Raw genomic sequence first — 18,493 nt, 5'->3', positions numbered from 1 at the left:
GAGTGGCAAAATCTTAAATGGCCATAAAAATGCTTGAGTGACCATCCATCAATAAAGTGACAAAATGTCACTGCAGAATATGTGACTGGGGAGAGTAGGAGAGAGGTGGCACTAGGAGTGGGCCTAATAGCCTACACAAGTGACCTTGTGGTTCCATGGCAAGCACAAAGGCATGCCTGTACAAATGGTCCACGCATAGTGCACATAGTCTACTATGAAGTTGCATGTATCACTGCTAAATATTTTAGCATAGAACAGGGGTCAGCAACAGGTGGAACACGGGCAAAAAATGGCCCGCGAGTTATATATTTTTTGCCCCCCCAGTTAAACATTTTTTGTTCGTTTTTGGTAAAAAAAATAAAAAATAAAAAAACAGGAAACAGCTAAACAAAATCATTTTGGAAATCTGTTCCCAAGTATTCCCACCAACAACAAAACAAGAGACATATCCCACTGGGTACAGACGTCAGTTCAATGTCTAGTTTTGATTTACATTTGGTTGTGTTGTCAACTAACGTGAATTCAATTTGAAATCAACAACAAATGTCACCATGCCATTGGATTTAGGTTAAAAGTTAGGTGAAAAATGATTCCTACATTGGTTACTTTTTCAAATCGAATCAGTGTTCCATGTTGATTCACTGTCATCAATGAATCGGAAACAACGTTAATTCACCCAGTTTTTGCCCGGTGGGATGTGATTGTGTCTCCATGTAATCAAGGTATGAAATGATTGTGTATTTGAAAATAACAATCGCTCAGTTGTGAACTTGTGGTCAATTTAGATGTGGATGTGCATGAGGAACAGGCAGCCAGAGTTCTACTGCATTTTAGGCCTAATGTAATAAACTTGAAAGTTATTGGAAGATTATATTAAGACAATTGTATATATTATATTGTTGTCCATAGGTACATCTATCAGCACTGCTTGCCAGACCGACCAGACCAGCACTGCCATTACTGAAATGGAGGAAGAACTTATTTCTGTAGCATGGGGTGGCAGAGTAAGTGACAAACAGCTGACAGAACAGAGTGAATGTCTTACTTGACAATCTCGAATCAGGGGACGTTGTTATGGCAGACTGCAGGTTTAATATAGAGGAAAGTGTAGGGTTCTACTGTGCCACCATAAAGCTACGTGCATTTCATTTACACTAGTCAAGAAACAGTTGTCTGCCTTAGAAATAGAAAACACTAGGAAGAGATAGTCAGTGTTAAAATATCAGGTGCTACAGAGCAATGTACCTCACCATGTACTTTACCAAGAAACCTGGAGAATCAGTTGTACTGATTGAAACAACTGGGGTCATATGTAGTGCGCTCAATAATCTCTCAGACTCCATTGTCCCTTTGCCCCCCCCCCCAGAAAAGACAGCTCATTCAAGAAATGACAATGTCCAGAACACTGTTATAGTTCTCAAATAAAATGGTTTATTGTAACTCATACAGGAGTAACACATTGACCCCCCCCCCACACACACACACACACTAAATCACACATTGAAACTTGAGAACATAGTTAATTCATTCATAATTTGATTAATCAATCAATTCCATTTCTGTGGTTGGCTGACAAATTGTATGTATTAAGTTGTTGTTCATTGTTGTCAGTAGGTGAATCTGTCAGCATGGCATACCGGGCTCCATAGATTGACCAGAGCGCAATTTCATTGTTCCCGGTCACTAGAAGTTAGGATAGGATGAACTTTAAAATCTTAGACACATTACTCTGTATACAAAATAGACACTGTACATTACAATGATTGATTGAACCAACAATGATTAAACAGTATTGATCTATCAATTGAATGATTGTTTTATTGATTGAACAGTTGATTTGTTGGTTGATTGACTGATTTAAGCTATTCTATTAAAAGGCCAACCTACAGTTGCTACATATATTTTTGGAAAAATATAAATTAATATTATGTACCCCTTAGGGTTGAATTGCAGGAAACCAGTTACCGACATTTACCGGGATTTACCGCCAAAAACCACTCCCTTTTCCCGGGATAAATAACAGCGACAAACCGGTAAATTATAATAAATAATTTATGTGAACAGCATGATGCGAAATGGAACTGTTAAATTATATGCGATCTCTAAATCTGGCTTCTCTACTGCCTCTGCATGATGAATCAACGCTCAGGTTGGGGACATACAGCCCATCTCAGTATGGGGCGCAGTTCACAATGCATGTAGACCTATAGTATCATCACATCATGGTAACTTGATTTAATCAATTTTAGAACAAAGCTGTAATGTAACAAAATGTGGGAAAAGTCAAGGGGTCTGAGTACTTTCTAAATGCACTATATATATATATGCGTATGCCTACTAATTATACAAATAGGCCTTATTATATTTCAAAATTAAAATTAAATTCGCTAGCATATACTTGTAACTTTGTAGGCCGCATGTGCTGCACCAAAATCGTATGTTCTCGTCTGCCTTATCATGGTTTGAACGATGTGTATAATTCCAGTCCATGTAATACAATACAGTACAATGATACAGTTCACACTCAAAAAGATTAGCCTACTGGAGCTAGTTTCATGTATTTACCCAAGAGAGCGTATAGCTAACTACATCTATGGGCTTTTCTGTTTTTCTGTCATGCGTAACGTGCAGTAGCCTACAGTATATCATGTAGCCTATGCAATGGATAACGGCACAATCATTTGGGCTTTTTTGGTCTTGGGCTCATTAAATATCATTAATGTAGGGCTCATAAAATGTATTTAATATATGGCTCATCAGGCTCAGATAGCATCAGATTACAATTTTCATGCTGATCAAATCTCTAATCAAATACAGATATAGTTGTATGCTTTATAATGCTTTTGAATGACACTTCTGGTTTTTAAAAGTGATTTATTCTCAGGGTGGAAAATTTGTAAAATGACGTAAAAATACTCAACCCTAGTAACCATTGATCATTGAAGAATATACTGCTAACTTATAAATGCCACATGAGCTTAGTTAAACTTTTGTGGGTTGGATAACTATTTGTTATAGTTTCATCTTCTGATTGCCCATTTAAGTGTGGTTCACTACCTTACCTTGAGTATGGTATACGTCCTTACCTTAATCTCACAGACTCCTACACCAGGAGTAACAATGAGGGAGCCCATCAGGTGTGGCACCTATGTATGGCTAATTGGCATCAGCTGAAGGCCACTGCCATGGACCACAAAGTTCTCATGTTCAAGGGACATGACCTCTGCATACTGTTTCCTGGCATCAGCTTCATGTCTGTAACCATGACTACAACAAACACAACACAGATATTATAAAGGTCTCCACAACATAAAAAGCAATCTTTTCTAATTCATTCACTTTTATAAAGGGACTTCCAGGGACATATTATAACGAATGCAATTGATCTCGGGATTTATTTAACTTCAAATCAGTACATTCAGGAGATAAATCTATCAATTGATACTTCTCACCTATTTGTCTCTGGGTAGCAGATGCTGTTTAAAAGACTGTTGGATGGGTTGTTAGGATCAGTGTGCAGGAGGTAATGATTTGTCCAGCTCGCTGAACCAGATCTTGGATTTAGACTGTCTTCTTGTCTCATTTTTACATTTAGCAGACGCTCTTATCCAGAGCGACTTACAGTAGCGAATGCATACATTTCATACATTTTTTTCATACTGGTCCCCCGTGGGAATCGAACCCACAACCCTGGCGTTGCAAACACCATGCTCTACCAACTGAGCCACACGGGTCTCCTCCTCCAATGCTTCTATTTGGCTTTCAGTCATTGTGCATAGGTCGTCCACAGTCGTGGAGTCAACTGCACAGCCCATGATGGAGGGTGGCAGTGCTTTCGTTGTTGACTTGGGCACAACGCCTGTGTAATGTACATTTTATTATATAATCCGTAAATTCTGGCCTCAAAGAAGAAGATATCAAATGCCTGGTATATGGCGTTTATGACAATTAGAATGGGCAAATATGTCCCCTGCCGACAAAGTTAAATTCAAAATAATAGAAAGAATCAAAAAGAATAGTACACTTGCATAACATCAGAGGAACGGTTTTTGAAGCGTTTTGGTTTCGTTTTTTTTAATTCCTGGTATTCTGTCGATCTACTCACAAAGGGACGCCAAGTCAGGGATGAAGTTGCCTGCTCCATTGTACAACCTGCCTGGTTCATCTTCTTAGCCCTTGCTGATAAGAAATCAATGTCGGCTACAGGGGCTGCTGGTATCTGTGGATAGGATAGAAGTTCAATATAGGTAAACGGCAGGGTAGGGAGCGAACCCAGGTTGCTGGCGTGAAAGTTAGACACCCTACGCATCGTTCCAATAGGGTTAACGCACTTGGTAGGAATTGTAACTGTGATACACTGTGGCTGGATGTTGAGGAAAAATTATGATGAATATTTCTACCTTTTTTACATGTGCAGGCATCAGCCAGCTGCTCCGTTCCATCGTGCGTGTGACCGATTCTCGCATGGGGGCGCCTTCCTCCACTGCATATAACAGGGCTCCAACATGGGAACATGACTCTGCCAACCTGCATCAGTTAAATCTATAAATTGTTTATATTTCTTAAATTGAAAGCATGAGTTTGTTACAATCAGCCTGTAATACTTTAATCAGATTCACTTCTCTTACCCTGCCATACAAGTGCAGTGTGCACACACGTCACCTCTCCATCCGCCTTCACCATCACCCAGGTCCTCAAAGCAGGGCCTGACATTTGCTGCGAAATGGTTCACCTGACCAAAACAAAAAGGATAACGACGTGAGAGATATATACATAGATCATGTCAAACTGTGGGAGGGTCATGATCATTTTGCAATCAATCCAGGGGAGTAGCTAACGTTAACTAGCTATCGTGCTACAGAAACGTAATGTTAACAAGTAGCCTGACAAAACTTTAATGTTTCACATTATATTTCTTCACTCCGACAGGCAGCCAAGCTTTTATAAGCCTTCATCTGGTGTTGGGTTGCAACCTGGTTTTGCTGTAGTAGCTTATCTAGTACAGTAGCTAAGTTAGCTAGCTACAGTAAATAATTGCTGGAAACTGGAGGCTGGGCAAATCTGTTGTTTTGCTTGATAACACCCCCGGATTTATCGTAAAAGGATCACACCCATCACACAGCTGGATTTTGTCCTCGTATTGGGCGCTTTTTAAGTATTCTGACACCTCCATCTCTACCATATCTAGCAACATTAGCTTCCACTGAAATTTAGTTTGAAGCTGCCCACCAGCAGAAAATAGAATATTGGCTTCATGACGTTGTTGATAACGACTTATTCGCCAAGTACATTTACACATACTCAGAATTTTACATGATTATATGGTGCTGTTAGTGATCAGTGGCAAGAGTAAATGTCAGTTGGCTTTTCATAGCCGATCATTGAGAGTATCTCTACCGCTCCTGCTGTCTCTAGAGAGTTGAAAACAGCAGGTCTGGGAGAGGTAGCACGTCCGGTGAACAGGTCAGGGTTCCATAGCTGCAGGCAGAACAGTTGAAACTGGAGCAGCAGCACGGCCAGGTGGACTGGGGACAGCAAGGAGTTATCATGCCAGGTAGTCCTGAGGCATGGTCCTAGGGCTCAGGTCGTCCGAGAGAGAAAAGAAAGAAAGAAAGAAAGAAAGAAAGAAAGAAAGAAAGAAAGAAAGAAAGAAAGAAGAGAATTAGAGAGAGCATACCTATTGGGACAGCTTTATGTCGGCCCTAACAGTGTGTGGGCACTGTTTGTCACTGTTATAGTGCAATTAATGTATTGTTTAGTGTTGTGTAGTGGCTTTCCTGGCATGCATCTAAAAAAAAATGTGTTGAGTATGCCCCACCAAGACTTACATGCTAATATCGCCACTGCTAGTGATAGACAAAATTTACAGACAGAATACAGATAGCAGAGTTTCAAAAGTTTACATACATTATATACTGTACAACTAGGTAGAGTGAGCATAGACCTATAAGAGTATGAGCAGATATACAAATATCCTGTGCGTATAAGCTTGATATACAGTGGATGTACAAATTTATAGTATCAGTATGAATATATCTACAGTGCCTTCAAAAAGTACTCATACCTCTTTACTTTTTCTTCATTTTGTTGTGTTACAGCCTAAATTTTACATTTATTAAATAGAGATTTTGTGTCACTGGCCTACACACAATACCCCATAATGTCAAAGTGGAATTATGTGTTAAGAAATGTTTACAAATTAATACAAAATGAAAAGATGAAATGTCTTGAATCAATAAGTATTCATCCCCTTTGCTATGACAAGCATATGTACTGTAAGTTCAGGAGTAAAAACTTGCATAACAAGTCACATTATACGTTGCATGGACTCAATCTGTGTGCAATAAGTGTTTGACATGATTTTTAAATGACAACCTCATCTCTGTACCCCACACATACAGATAATTGTAAGGTCCCTCAGTTGAGAAGTGAATTTCAAACACAGATTCAACCAAAGACCAGGGAGGTTTTCAAATGCCTTGCAAAGGAGGGTACCTATTGGTAGAAGGGTAAAAAAAAAAGCTGACTTTGAATATACAGTACCAGTCAAAAGTTTGGAAACACCTACTAATTCAAAGGTTTTTCTTTATTTTACCTATTTTCTACATTGTAGAATAATAGTTAAGACAAAACTTTGAAATAAACATATGGAATAATGTAGTAACCAAAACAGTGTTAAACAAATCGAAATGTATGTTATATTATAGATTCTTCAAAGTAGCCACCCTTTCCTTGATGACAGCGTTGCACACACTTGGCATTTTCTAAACCAGCTTCACTTGGAAAGATTTTCCAATAGTCTTGAAGGAGTTCCCACATATGCTGAGCACTTGGTGGCTGCTTTTCCTTCACTCTGCGGTCCAACTCATCCCAAACCATCTCAATTGGGTTGAGGTCGGGTGCTGCACCATTACTCTCCTTCTTGGTCAAATAGCCTTTACACAGCTTGGAAGTGTGTTGGGTCATTGTCCTGTTGAAAAACAAATGATAGTCCCACTAAGCACAAACCAGATGGGATGGTGTATCACTGCAGAATGCTGTGGTAGCAATGCTGGTTGGTGGGAACCACACATGAAGAGATCATCCGTTCACCTACTATGTGTCTCACAAACACACGGCGGTTGGAACCAAAAATCTCAAATTTGGACTCATCAGACCAAAGGACAGATTTCCACAGGTATAATGTCCATTGTGTTTCTTGGCCCAAGCAAGTCTCTTCTTATTATTGGTGTCATAGTGCTTAATTGTTTTTGCGACTGCGCTTGAAGAAATGTTCTAAGTTCTTAATGTCTTACAATAATGATGGACTGTCGTTTCTCTTTGCTTATTTGAGCTGTTCTTGACATAATATGGACTGGGTCTTTTGCCTAATATGGCTATCTGCTGTATATTACCCATTCCTTGTCACAACACAACTGATTGGCTCAAACGCATCAAGAAGGAAAGAAATTCCACAAATTAACAAGGCACACCTTTTAATTGAAATGCATTCCAGGTGACTACCTCATGAAGCTGGTTGAGAGAAAACCAAGAGTGTGCAAAGCTGTCATCAAGGCAAACGGTGGCTACTTTGAAGAATCTCAAATATAAAATATATTTTGATTTGTTTAACACCTTTTTGGTTATACACGATTCCATATGTGTTATTTCATAGTTTTGATGTCTTCACTATTATCCTACAATGTAGAATATTGTAATAATAAAGAAAAATCCTTGAATGAGTGTCCAAACTTTTGACTGGTACTGTACTTTTGAGCATGGTGAAGATATTAATTACTTTTTGGATGGTGTATCAGTAGACCTAGTCACTACAACGACACAGGCGTCCTTCCTAACTCATTTGCCAGAAAGGAAGGAAACCACTCAGGCATTTCACCATGAGGCCAATGGTGACTTTAAAACAGTTACAGTGTTTAATGGCTGTGATTGGAGAAAACACTGATTGATTTCCCGAGTGTGGTTTGACTTTGAAGGCGGACGACAGAGTGGTTGGAAGATGGCAGATAAGAAAAAAGGAGGGAAGTGGAACATACAGTATTATGAGTAAATATGCAGTGGGGGATTGCACAAGCCTTCTGGAAGAACTGAAGGAGAAGATGGTGGACAAGAAAAAAAGGAGATAAGTGGAATATGTTTTGAGTGAATATGGAATGGATGACTACACAGAACATTTTGGAAGAGATAGAAAAGTAAATTGAACGTAACGAGTGAAGATGAATTAAATGCAGTGGCAGGTGCAGTGATGAAGGAGCTGAGTATAGAGGGAAGCGATGTGATGAGGAAGGATGGCATCAAGTGTAAAAATAGGGATACGTGCTCCAGTAGTTCAGAGATGGAACCTGACGAATGTGAGGATGAAGTACCTGCGGTGAGGATCGACGAGTTCGAGCCTCGTCCCGATCATGACAAGGATGATTCTGGCCCAGTGGGTGTGAGATTTGTGGAGAGGCTGGATCCTTTTATTCTGACTGATCCATATGTGGTGTCAGGTTGAGTAGAGAACAGGTTGGGTACTGTTGAGTTGGTGAAAGTAACGCAAAGTGGACTCATAATGATTTATTGTGTTTCTTCTGTCCAGAGAGCTGGCGCTCCAGAACACGCTACTAGAGGCAATAATTGTGACTCGCTTTGGTCTCCAGAGCAGGGCGCTGTTGAAAGGAGTGATAACGGGGGTGACATCAAGTGTTGAGTAGGATCAGCTGAAATTGAAGATTCCTGGTGTCTGTGACGCCCGCTGTTTGGTGCGACACAGACCCAGTGGAGAGCGTGGTGAAACAGAGAAGACATTGTACGCTCTCGTTGGCTGGCCCTTGCTTCATACTCGTCGCCAAACCCACTGGCTCCAGGTCATCTACAAGACCCTGATCGGTAAAGTTCCCCCTTATCTCAGCTCGCTGGTCACCATAGCAGCACCCACCTGTAGCACGCGCTCCAGCAGGTATATCTCTCTGGTCACCCCCAAAGCCAATTCCTTCTTCGGCCGCCTCTCCTTCCAGTTCTCTGCTGCCAATGACTGGAATGAACTACAAAAATCTCTAAAACTGGAAACACTTATCTCCCTCACTAGCTTTAAGCACCAGCTGTCAGAGCAGCTCATAGATTTCTGCACCTGTACAGAGCCCATCTATAATTGAGCCCAAACAACTACCTCTTCCCCTACTGTATTTATTTATTTTGCTCCTTTGCACCCCATTATTTCTATTTCTACTTTTCACTTTCTTCCACTGCAAATCTACCATTCCAGTGTTTTACTTGCTATACTTTATTTACTTTGCCACCATGGCCTTTTTTGCCTTTACCTCCCTTATCTCACCTCAGTTACTCACTTTGTATGTAGACTTATTTTTCTACTATATTATTGACTGAATTGTTTGTTTTACTCCATGTGTCAAACTGCTTGCTTTATCTTGGCCAGGTCGCAATTGTAAATGAGAACTTGTTCTCAACTTGCTTACCTGGTTAAATGAAGGTGAAATAAATTAAATAAATAAATAAATAAAATTGTCTGTCCTGCTGAGTTTTGATGTAGAGTCTTTGCCCAACATTGTCAAGTTAGGATGTGTCAGTTACCATGTGAGCACTTTTGTTCCGAAAATACCACAGAGTTTTAGGTGCCAAGCTTATGGTTATGTAACAGCAGTGTGTAGAGGGAGATGCCTAGATGTGAGAAGTGTGCAGGAGGGCATGAGACAAAGCAATGTGTAATATCGGTGGAAAAGTTGTGTGTGTAAGCTGTGGGGGTGCCAATGGGGCTGAAGATTGGAGGTGTCCGGTTAGAGAAAGGCTGGTTGAGGTTGCCAGGGTCAGAGTAGTACACAATGTGTCATAAGCTGAAGCACTCAAGAGAGTGCTAGAGGAAGATGGGTACAGGTGAGGAAGATGGGTACGGATCCTGAGAGGATTCCTGTGACTAGGCAGAGACCAATAAAGAGGAATGGGAATAATATGTGCTTCAGTAAGGTGGGCTTCTTAGCAATCATAGACATGGTTGTCAACTGTATTGCAACAATGGAACGTAAGTCATAGGAAATAGAGGTTATGGTGGCAACTGCAGAGAAGTTATTGGGCTTGCAAGGCTTTACTCCAGAAGATTTGCACGGGGTGTTGAGTGGTAGTGTTCTGTTGGCCTGGAGTAGGATTAGATAAGGTTAAATTGTGGAAAGGGGTGGAGGTTTTTCTTATTTTGTTGTTGTTGTGAAGGCTGATAGTTGGCAGGGTAATTTTTTTTTTCTCCCCAATTTTGTATTACCAGAATTGAATGTAGGTAAGCTGTGACCGGCCTCACACTCCAGTACAGTGAGTGGCAGTGTATGCACCTAAAAGATGGATGCGATCCGCCAACCAAATCTTTAAATAGGATGAAAATCTATGGCAAGATTTGAAAATGTCTGTCTAACAATGATCAACAAGAAATGTAAGCCTTTTTTAAAGAATAATGTGCAAATATTGTGCAGTCCAGGTGTGCAAAGCTCTTAGAGACTTACCCAGAAAGACACACAGCGTTAATCACTGCTAAAGGTAATTCTCACATGTATTGACTCAGGGGTATGAATACTTAAGTAAATTAGATTATCACCGATGGCTGAAGCTGAAGACAGACACTGTCCCATCCATTTATCCGGAGCGTGCGGTGAGTATTATTTCTATGAGAATATTAAAAGACTGTTGAAATTAAAACAACCATGCTGCCTAGTAGGGTTATGATGGTCATGGAATTTTGAATGACGGTTATTGGCAAGCCAAATAACCGCGGACACCGTAATAACCATTTGAATAGCCCAAAAAATTGATAATAAAAAGATTTCTCAACTCACCATCACATACTTTTAATGTGGGGCAATGACAGTCTTTTTCTTCTTTGAGGCTTATTGGCAGACTACACTCATAAGGTGTATTGCCGCCACCTACTGTACGGGGTAGTAAAAAATACCCCAAAAAACGAAATATGTTTTGGATGAACAAATTCATACTAATTACCAAAAACACTTACCAAATTCACACAAATACCCTGAATTAAAAATAAAAAAAACTGTACTCCTTCAGCAGGATTGAAATGTCTAGTCAGATCCCTACACAGGCTCGGGAACATGGGAGGGGGGAACCTCTCCACTCAGTACTCCCTGTAACATTTCGGCTGTAAAGTCCTAGAGATCCAGAAATCTATTTTCCGCCTTCACAATGACGTCTAGCTTCTTTGATTTTGTATTAGTTTGACTAGTGCAATTTATCAATTGCACTATAAACGCAACGAAGTCCACCTTCTTCACTATTAGTGTGTCGGGATCCTTCTCCTGCATGGCATTCACTGCAGACTGTGGGACCTCCACTACCATCTCCTCTCTACTCACTCCTTCAGCTATTTTCACTGCCTCCACATATGAGACCTGTTGGATGGCCCTAATCCTAACTACTGCGACCTCCTTCACCCTTACAGGGCAATCAGGGAATTCGGGTTTGTGATTCCCATCACAATTACAACAACGTGCTTCATCTGACTCTTCAACTACGACATATTTATTCATTTGAAAAACCCTTGCCACGTGTTCAAACTTTTTACAATTGTAACACTGCAGCGGCTTCTGTACAAACTGTCTCACCACATATCTCACACACCCAAGTTTTACATAAGTTGGGAGAACCACTTCATCAAACGGCAGTAAAACCGATAGGCTTAGCTCCTTCTTTCCGATCTATCATTTGATTCAAGTGACGTGCGTCTACCACTCCTGGAATGTTATCCCTAAACCACACAGACTCTTTGTCCAACGAGGCACCAGAGATGACATCTTTAACCAGTGCTCTACTCTGAAAATCATACATCATACGTCGCCATCTTGTAAAGCCACAGATATTTCTCCTTTTCCGCTTTTGGCACACATGAAATCAACATCATACCGCTCCTGGTCACTCTGACCGATTCCACTTTACCCAATTCGTCCTTCACCATCTTCGAGACCGCAAACGAGTCACCCAAATAAACGTCAATTGTGAATCTCACTCCAACCATAAACTGCTGTTCATTTTCAACTTTACTCCATTCTTCTTCACCATCGTCCACTCATTCTCACCAACTGTACTCGCGCCAAGAGAATCGCACAATGCTTCCGACATTGTATCCCTCGTCTATGACCGTCAATAGCAAATTAGTTTGACATAATGTGTCTTATCTCACTACCACTAATGAGATGGGGGGCGTGGTGGACAGTGCGCACCTCATCTCTGCTGTCACATACAATTTCCTTCTTCTTCTTCTATGGTATATTGGCAATCACACAACTGAATGAATCACAGAATTTAATTTGCTTGACACGCTGCTTCATTAGAACTCAGCATCCAGTGCCGCCATGTTTCACACCCTTCCACTCCACCAACATTCAACCTGGATCGATATTTTGTTTTAATGCAGACGAGAGCACTGATGGTGCTTTCAAGACAACTGGGAACTCTGAAAAATACTGGGTCAAATCATGACATCAGGTCAGAATGTCAGAGCACTGGAAAGAGCCCCAAGTTCTGGGAGTTGGAATTCCGTGTTGGATGACCGTTCAAAATGACTTTTCCCGGTCATAGCTCATTTTTTTCAGAGTTCCCAGTTGTCTTGAATAAACTGAATTCGGAAGTCAGAGATTTCTGAGTACCCAGATCGAGTTCCCAGTTGTTTTGAACGCAGAAGGGTATTATTCCCTTTGAGTCAGGAACCAAAACTCCTCCGTAGTGACATCTGTTTTTCGTCAATAAAGCCATGCAGCACATTGAACATCCCCTGAACTGTTTAATGCTCGGGAATCGTGAGACGTCCTCCTGAATAGCATCCCCCCAACATGTATAGTGAACAAAAGTCAATGCATAGGCATCTCGGCCCTCACAGCTAACGTCCATTTGGAGAGCATAAGCTGGGGAGTTTTTGAGTCGTTCAGTCAGAGTTTACTTTTGATTGCTAGCATGAATTCTTCAATTAACAGTGTTATCTGACAAAGGTATTAATGCGAGTTTCTGTGCCTCTGCCTCCCAACACATTGTTTTCACCATATCATTTGCGGCCGGTAGGCTACATCAAAGTCTCTGCAATAGTGTGTGGTTTCATAGCATAGCATATATATATATATATATTTTTTTTTTGTATATACATATTTTTTTCCCAGTATTTTGGAAATTCTCCAGCAACCCCATTTTCATATCAGGTGACCCACATGGGGTCACGACCCCTAGTTTGGGAACCACTGTCATAGAGAGAGAAGTGAATCTTCAGGTGGATATATTTCATAAGGAGCCTGCAGATAATTAACCTACAGGTCAAGTGCTCAACAGCATGTGCAATAATGGTCCAGACCTCTTGGCATATCAAACGTTTTGCATGCTTTAGATACAAGTTGTTGTTTTTCCTGCAGCTTTTAAACAACATTGATTAACCTCATCTCAATTCTGAGAAACTGTTTACATAAAGTCCCATTTAGGCTATTCTTAACTGATTGTTGAAAATCGCACATGGGTAGGATTACTTAAATTGACAGTTATTTTCATTGGGCACTGACTGCATTTTGTCCATATGGCCATTTGGGAAATTCACAAAGAAGCAGAGACACTGCCCCCGAAAAATGTCTCTTGACCTCAAAGGAGATACCATGTTTTTTTTATCCAAAAGACCACATTTTTATTACTAGCATACATTATTCAGTTTATCTCTCTCCCGCCCGCATCCCACAAGCATGCACAGCTGGCTGGCCATCGTCTCAATGGGTTGTCACTTGTTAACACAGCCACAACGTCATAACTATGGCTAAACCTACCCATTTATACAATTTATCTTTAAAAAAAATCTGATTTGAAAACTAAACCTAACCTTAACCCTAACCTTAACCATACTGCTAACCTAATGCCTAAACCTTAACAGAACTGCCAACTCCCACGCATTGACCATGAAACACACTCATTTGACCCTCTTCTCACGCTCACACGCCACACCTCTTATATCTGACGCATTGGAAATTACTGCTTTTATTTTTCTAATTAGTCCATTGCAAATAGTGCGTTAACTTTTGAACTGTGCTTCAAATCGTTTTGAAATCGAAATCGGAGCATCTGCGACAGCAATTTAACATCACGCACGAAACCTCTATTATTGTCCTGTCTTGCCACAGCACTGTGATTGGTGTAGTTATGTAAGGGATCAAGGAAATTGGATGCGCATTTTAAAGAAAGGCCCCTCAAGATTAGAGTGGCGCTGAATGGAGAGAGAGAGAGAGAGAGAGAGTTTATAAAACCGTAAAAAGAGCAGCACGGTAGCGCTGTTTTATGTACAATGTTGTCAACAAAATTAGGTTGCTGTTACTCCCGTCCCTATTGCAGAATGCAGCCTTTTGACAGCAAGTACTAAAGTCGATTTAATCCACGCTCGCATTAGTCCCCTCGTTTCGAGATTGTTTTTTAGGCTGTGACAATGAAAAGGCAGCAGACAGACCTACAGAATGTTTTAGCAGGGAGGTTTGGTAGGGTGACCTTATTTGTAACTATGGAAATAATTTTTTCAAACATATTGTGAACCCCAAAGTGCAAATTTGATTCTAGAAGGGGGACAATAAATATACAAATAATTTGGTTAGGTGTAGGGGAAGATTTATGTCATCTTGTCTTCAGGAGGTTTTATTATCAATTTACTTTATTAAGTCTGATCAGTTGTACAATTCTCATTCTTAACAAAGGGCTAAAATAAAGGGTAATTATTGTGCTTGCCAGCAAGAACCCTACCGTTATTCCCCACACTTACAGTATTTTATTATTCCACTTCTCCCCAATTTACCCAGTGTCAGATTTGCCTACTTGTGTCTTTGAAAATGAATTATATAAGGCTATGTAGTTTTGCAGCCATTCATGGACAGTTTTAAATAAGTCCTACAAATAAGCATTGGCAATTAAATGCTCCATGCCTAGAATATAATTTTTGACATTTAAGTACTGTGCCCATACTAGGCAGAGATGGTAGAGGGACTCACAACTCATAAACACATTATATTTTTCTATGTGGAGTAAGATGATGGCAAGGATCTTCAACTAGTAGGCATAAACCACAAGAGTATTGATATGTATTAGATTTTTCTTGAAGGTTGAGTGATTTTGAGAAATTAATTGTTATAACAAGAACATTTTCAAACATCCAGCACTTGGGAAACATAGATCAGGGTTGGCCAACCCTCCTGGAGAGCTAGCAGGATTTTCTTCCAGACTTATTTTAAAGAGATAGTTGATAAAAATGACCAAATACAGCATGTTTGTGTCCTTACCTTGAAAGCAGTCTATGGACAATGAGACCCACTGCCATCAGCCATTAATATTAGTATTACCTGTGCAGAGCATTCCCACTGACCTTCTCACTGTTTCTCCCATTTGCCTGTCTGCCCATCCAATTTCATTACTGTCTGAATAAAGTGTCAAACTGAATTAGAGGATGATGCCTCTGGAATTTATACAGTGATTGAGTAGGTGAAGTTATTGTCACGCCTGCTCCCACTCTTCCTCCCTCTGGCACTCGAGGGCGCCAGACTCCCCAACATTACGCACTCAAGCCACCTTCAGTACGAACACCTGCCTTTCCCCGTCACGCACATCAGCACTCATTGGACTCATGTGGACTCAATTACTTGTGTAATTTCCTTCCCTATATCTATCTGTTTCCTAGCTCTGTACCCTGCTTCAGGCTTGATTGTCATATGTCCATGTTACCCGTGTTCTGACGCTGTTCCTGTCTTGTTCTATGTCTGTTCCCTATTAAATGTTTGACTCCCCGTACCTGCTTCTCCTGTTCGGCATCGGTCCTTACAGAATCCCGAAGCCATCACACGAAGCATCAGGGTGTACTGGCGTTCCGGTTGGAGGTGACGTCGGTTCTGGGTTGCCGCCGATGGAACCAGAGGTTTCCTTGCCTCGGTTGGCTCGGAAGGCACCCATCCCACATCGGGCCTCAGCCGGACCATCAGGTCCTGTTCGCCCAGCCGGCTCGTCAGACTGTCACGTCTCCGTCGGATCATCGGGCTTCCACGTCACAGCGGGATCGACAGGCGTTCATGCCTCAGCCAGCTCGCCAGGCTCCCATGCTCCTGCCCCAGCCGGCTTGCTCGCCTCGGCCGGCTTGCCCAGGTGGGACGCTGGGTGGCGCCCTTAGAGAGGGGGGGTTACTGTCACGCCTGCTCCCGCTCTTCCTCCCTCTGGCACTCGAGGGCGCCAGACTCCCCAACATTACGCACTCAAGCCACCTTCAGTACGCACACCTGCCTTTCCCCGTCACACGCATCAGCGCTCATTGGACTCACGTGGACTCAATTACTTGTGTAATTTCCTTCCCTATATCTGTCTGTTTTCTAGCTCTGTTCCCTGCTTCGGGATTGATTGTCGTCTGTCCTTGTGTTTCCCAATTCTGACGCTGTTCCTGTCCTGTTGCATGTCCGTTCCAAATTAAATGTCAACTCCCCGTACCTGCTTCTCTTCTCCAGCGTCATTCCTTACAGTTATGGAGATTGTACTCCTATTAGAGAGACGGTGAGAGAGACACTTCCTCAGGATAGCAGCAGTCCTAATATGTCCATCAGATCCAGGGTAAGTATGAGTTGCAATCCCAACAGACCAGAGAGCTCGGGGGAGGTGAGAGTCCATGATGAGAACCACTTGATCCATAGTACTTTCTCTTCCATCCTTCCTCCACTTCTTTCTTTCCTGTAGACTTGGTAAGTAATTGCGAATGAACTGGGACCAAAAGTGATCGGAAAGGACTTGGCTATGCCTCCAGCGGCGTTTCTCTTTCATGTTACTGGAGTCATAGAAAACCTGAGGATGAGAAGAGTCATAGCATCCCATAAGTATGCGGCTCGGTGTGCCGGGATCTGGGTTTGCGACATCGGAGATGTACCCAAGAGGTTTTGCGTTCAAGATTCCCTCCACTTTGGTAAGCACAGTGCGGAGCACGGTTTCAGTGACAGTCTGTTCCTTGAGTATAACCTTGAGAGCAGTCTTCACTGATTTCACCTCTCTTTCCCATGTTTCACCAAAGTAAGGAGCGCTTGGCGGGTTGAACCGGAATGTTATCCTCTGTTCGGCCAACTGTTCCTTCAGGTGGGGGGCCATCACTTTGAAGGCCTCTCGCAGTTCTCTGTCTTCCCCAACATGTTCGTACCATTGTCCAAAAGAAGCTTGAAAGGCTTGCCTCGATGTGCTATGAAGCGTCTTAGAAACATCAGGAAGGCATCATCATCCAGGCTCTCCAGGAGGTCCAGGTGGGTGAAACGGCTGGTCATGCATTTGTAGATGATGCCCCATCTTTTTTTGTTGCGACGTCTGATTTTTACATTAAATGGTCCGAAACAATCCACTCCGGTAGAGTAGAAGGGTGGCTTGTACAGTCGCAGGAGGTAGGTCATCTTTGGAACTTCAGGTTTGGCGCACCATCTTTGGCATTGCAAACAGATGTGCTGAAACTTCCGGATGGCTTCTCTTTCCCGCAGAATCCAGTATCTACGACGCAGTTCCACCAGAACCCTCTCTGGGCCGGGATGGAGGAGAGTCTAGTCAAAATCTTGAATGAGTAGCTTGGTCAGCGGATGATGCAACTCCAAAAAAATAGCATTCATCACCTGGTGCTCTGCTCTTCGCATTCTACCGCCAACTCTAGGGAGTCCCGAATCCTTATCATACTCAGGAGACAAGGAACCCAGATGACTGTTAGAAGGTATAGACTGGTTTGACATGATAGCGTTGACCTCTTCAGGAAATGATTCCATCTGAGCCTGCTTGGTTCGCTACATCCATCTATGTAACATGAGTTCCTACAAGATTCTGACTTGAGCCAATAAAGGACTGTGGTGGAATCGGCCCAGAGGATGACTTGTCCGATAGGCAGGGTGAGTTTCTCCTTGGAGGACACTGGCCAGCTGAGCCCCAGTGAGTGCAGCACTCAGCTCCAAGCGTGGCATCGACAGCTGCTTCTTTGGCGCAACGCAGAGATCGTGATGATGTGAAGCTCCGCCTCTTTCTCCTAGGTTGGCGTGGTGTGGTTGTGTCAGTGGGATAGACTCAAAGCTGTCACATAATTCATCAGATGGTGCTAGTGAGGGGCTCCTCTCCTCTGACTGAGTCATCTGGGTTCTGGCTGCATCAACACCTTCATCTCTTTCTTTAAGAAAATATGTGACAAGCTTGGCTAGCTCTAGCTCATTAGATACCTTCTGTAGATGCACGCTGCCTGTTCAGTTGTGTAGCTATTGCTCCTCGGGCCCGGTGAGCTTCCTCCTGTCAACGCTGAGCTTCTTCCTGTTGTCGCTGAGCTTCACTGGCTTCGGGCTGCTATGCGTCAACACTCTACGTCGACGTTGTGATATTGCTCTAGCTGACATTGTAGGTCATTAAACTCCATGAGCTTCATTCCTTCCTCCACATAGCTGCTTGGAAGTCGGATAGACCTGGGAAGCAGCTCACCGATGAGCAGGCACTATATCTGGAGCTGGTAGCA

The 18,493-nt window shown here is 42.2% G+C and overlaps 1 long non-coding RNA gene across 1 annotated transcript; it reads right to left on the bottom strand.

Annotated features, from left to right (window-relative positions):
* Positions 1-1,472: 1,472 nt before the first annotated feature.
* Positions 1,473-5,511, bottom strand: LOC106578464 (uncharacterized). Its single transcript, XR_001322462.2, has 6 exons — positions 5,398-5,511; positions 4,629-4,732; positions 4,401-4,527; positions 4,106-4,219; positions 3,087-3,267; positions 1,473-1,683 (listed from the first exon to the last, which is right to left on the bottom strand). It is a non-coding gene; the product is annotated as an uncharacterized lncRNA (long non-coding RNA).
* Between the last annotated feature and the right edge of the window lie 12,982 nt (positions 5,512-18,493).

The sequence above is a fragment of the Salmo salar genome, chromosome ssa19 (assembly GCF_905237065.1).
Source record: "Salmo salar chromosome ssa19, Ssal_v3.1, whole genome shotgun sequence".
Lineage (NCBI taxonomy): Eukaryota > Metazoa > Chordata > Actinopteri > Salmoniformes > Salmonidae > Salmo > Salmo salar.
This window is presented reverse-complemented; position numbering and strand designations above follow the sequence as displayed.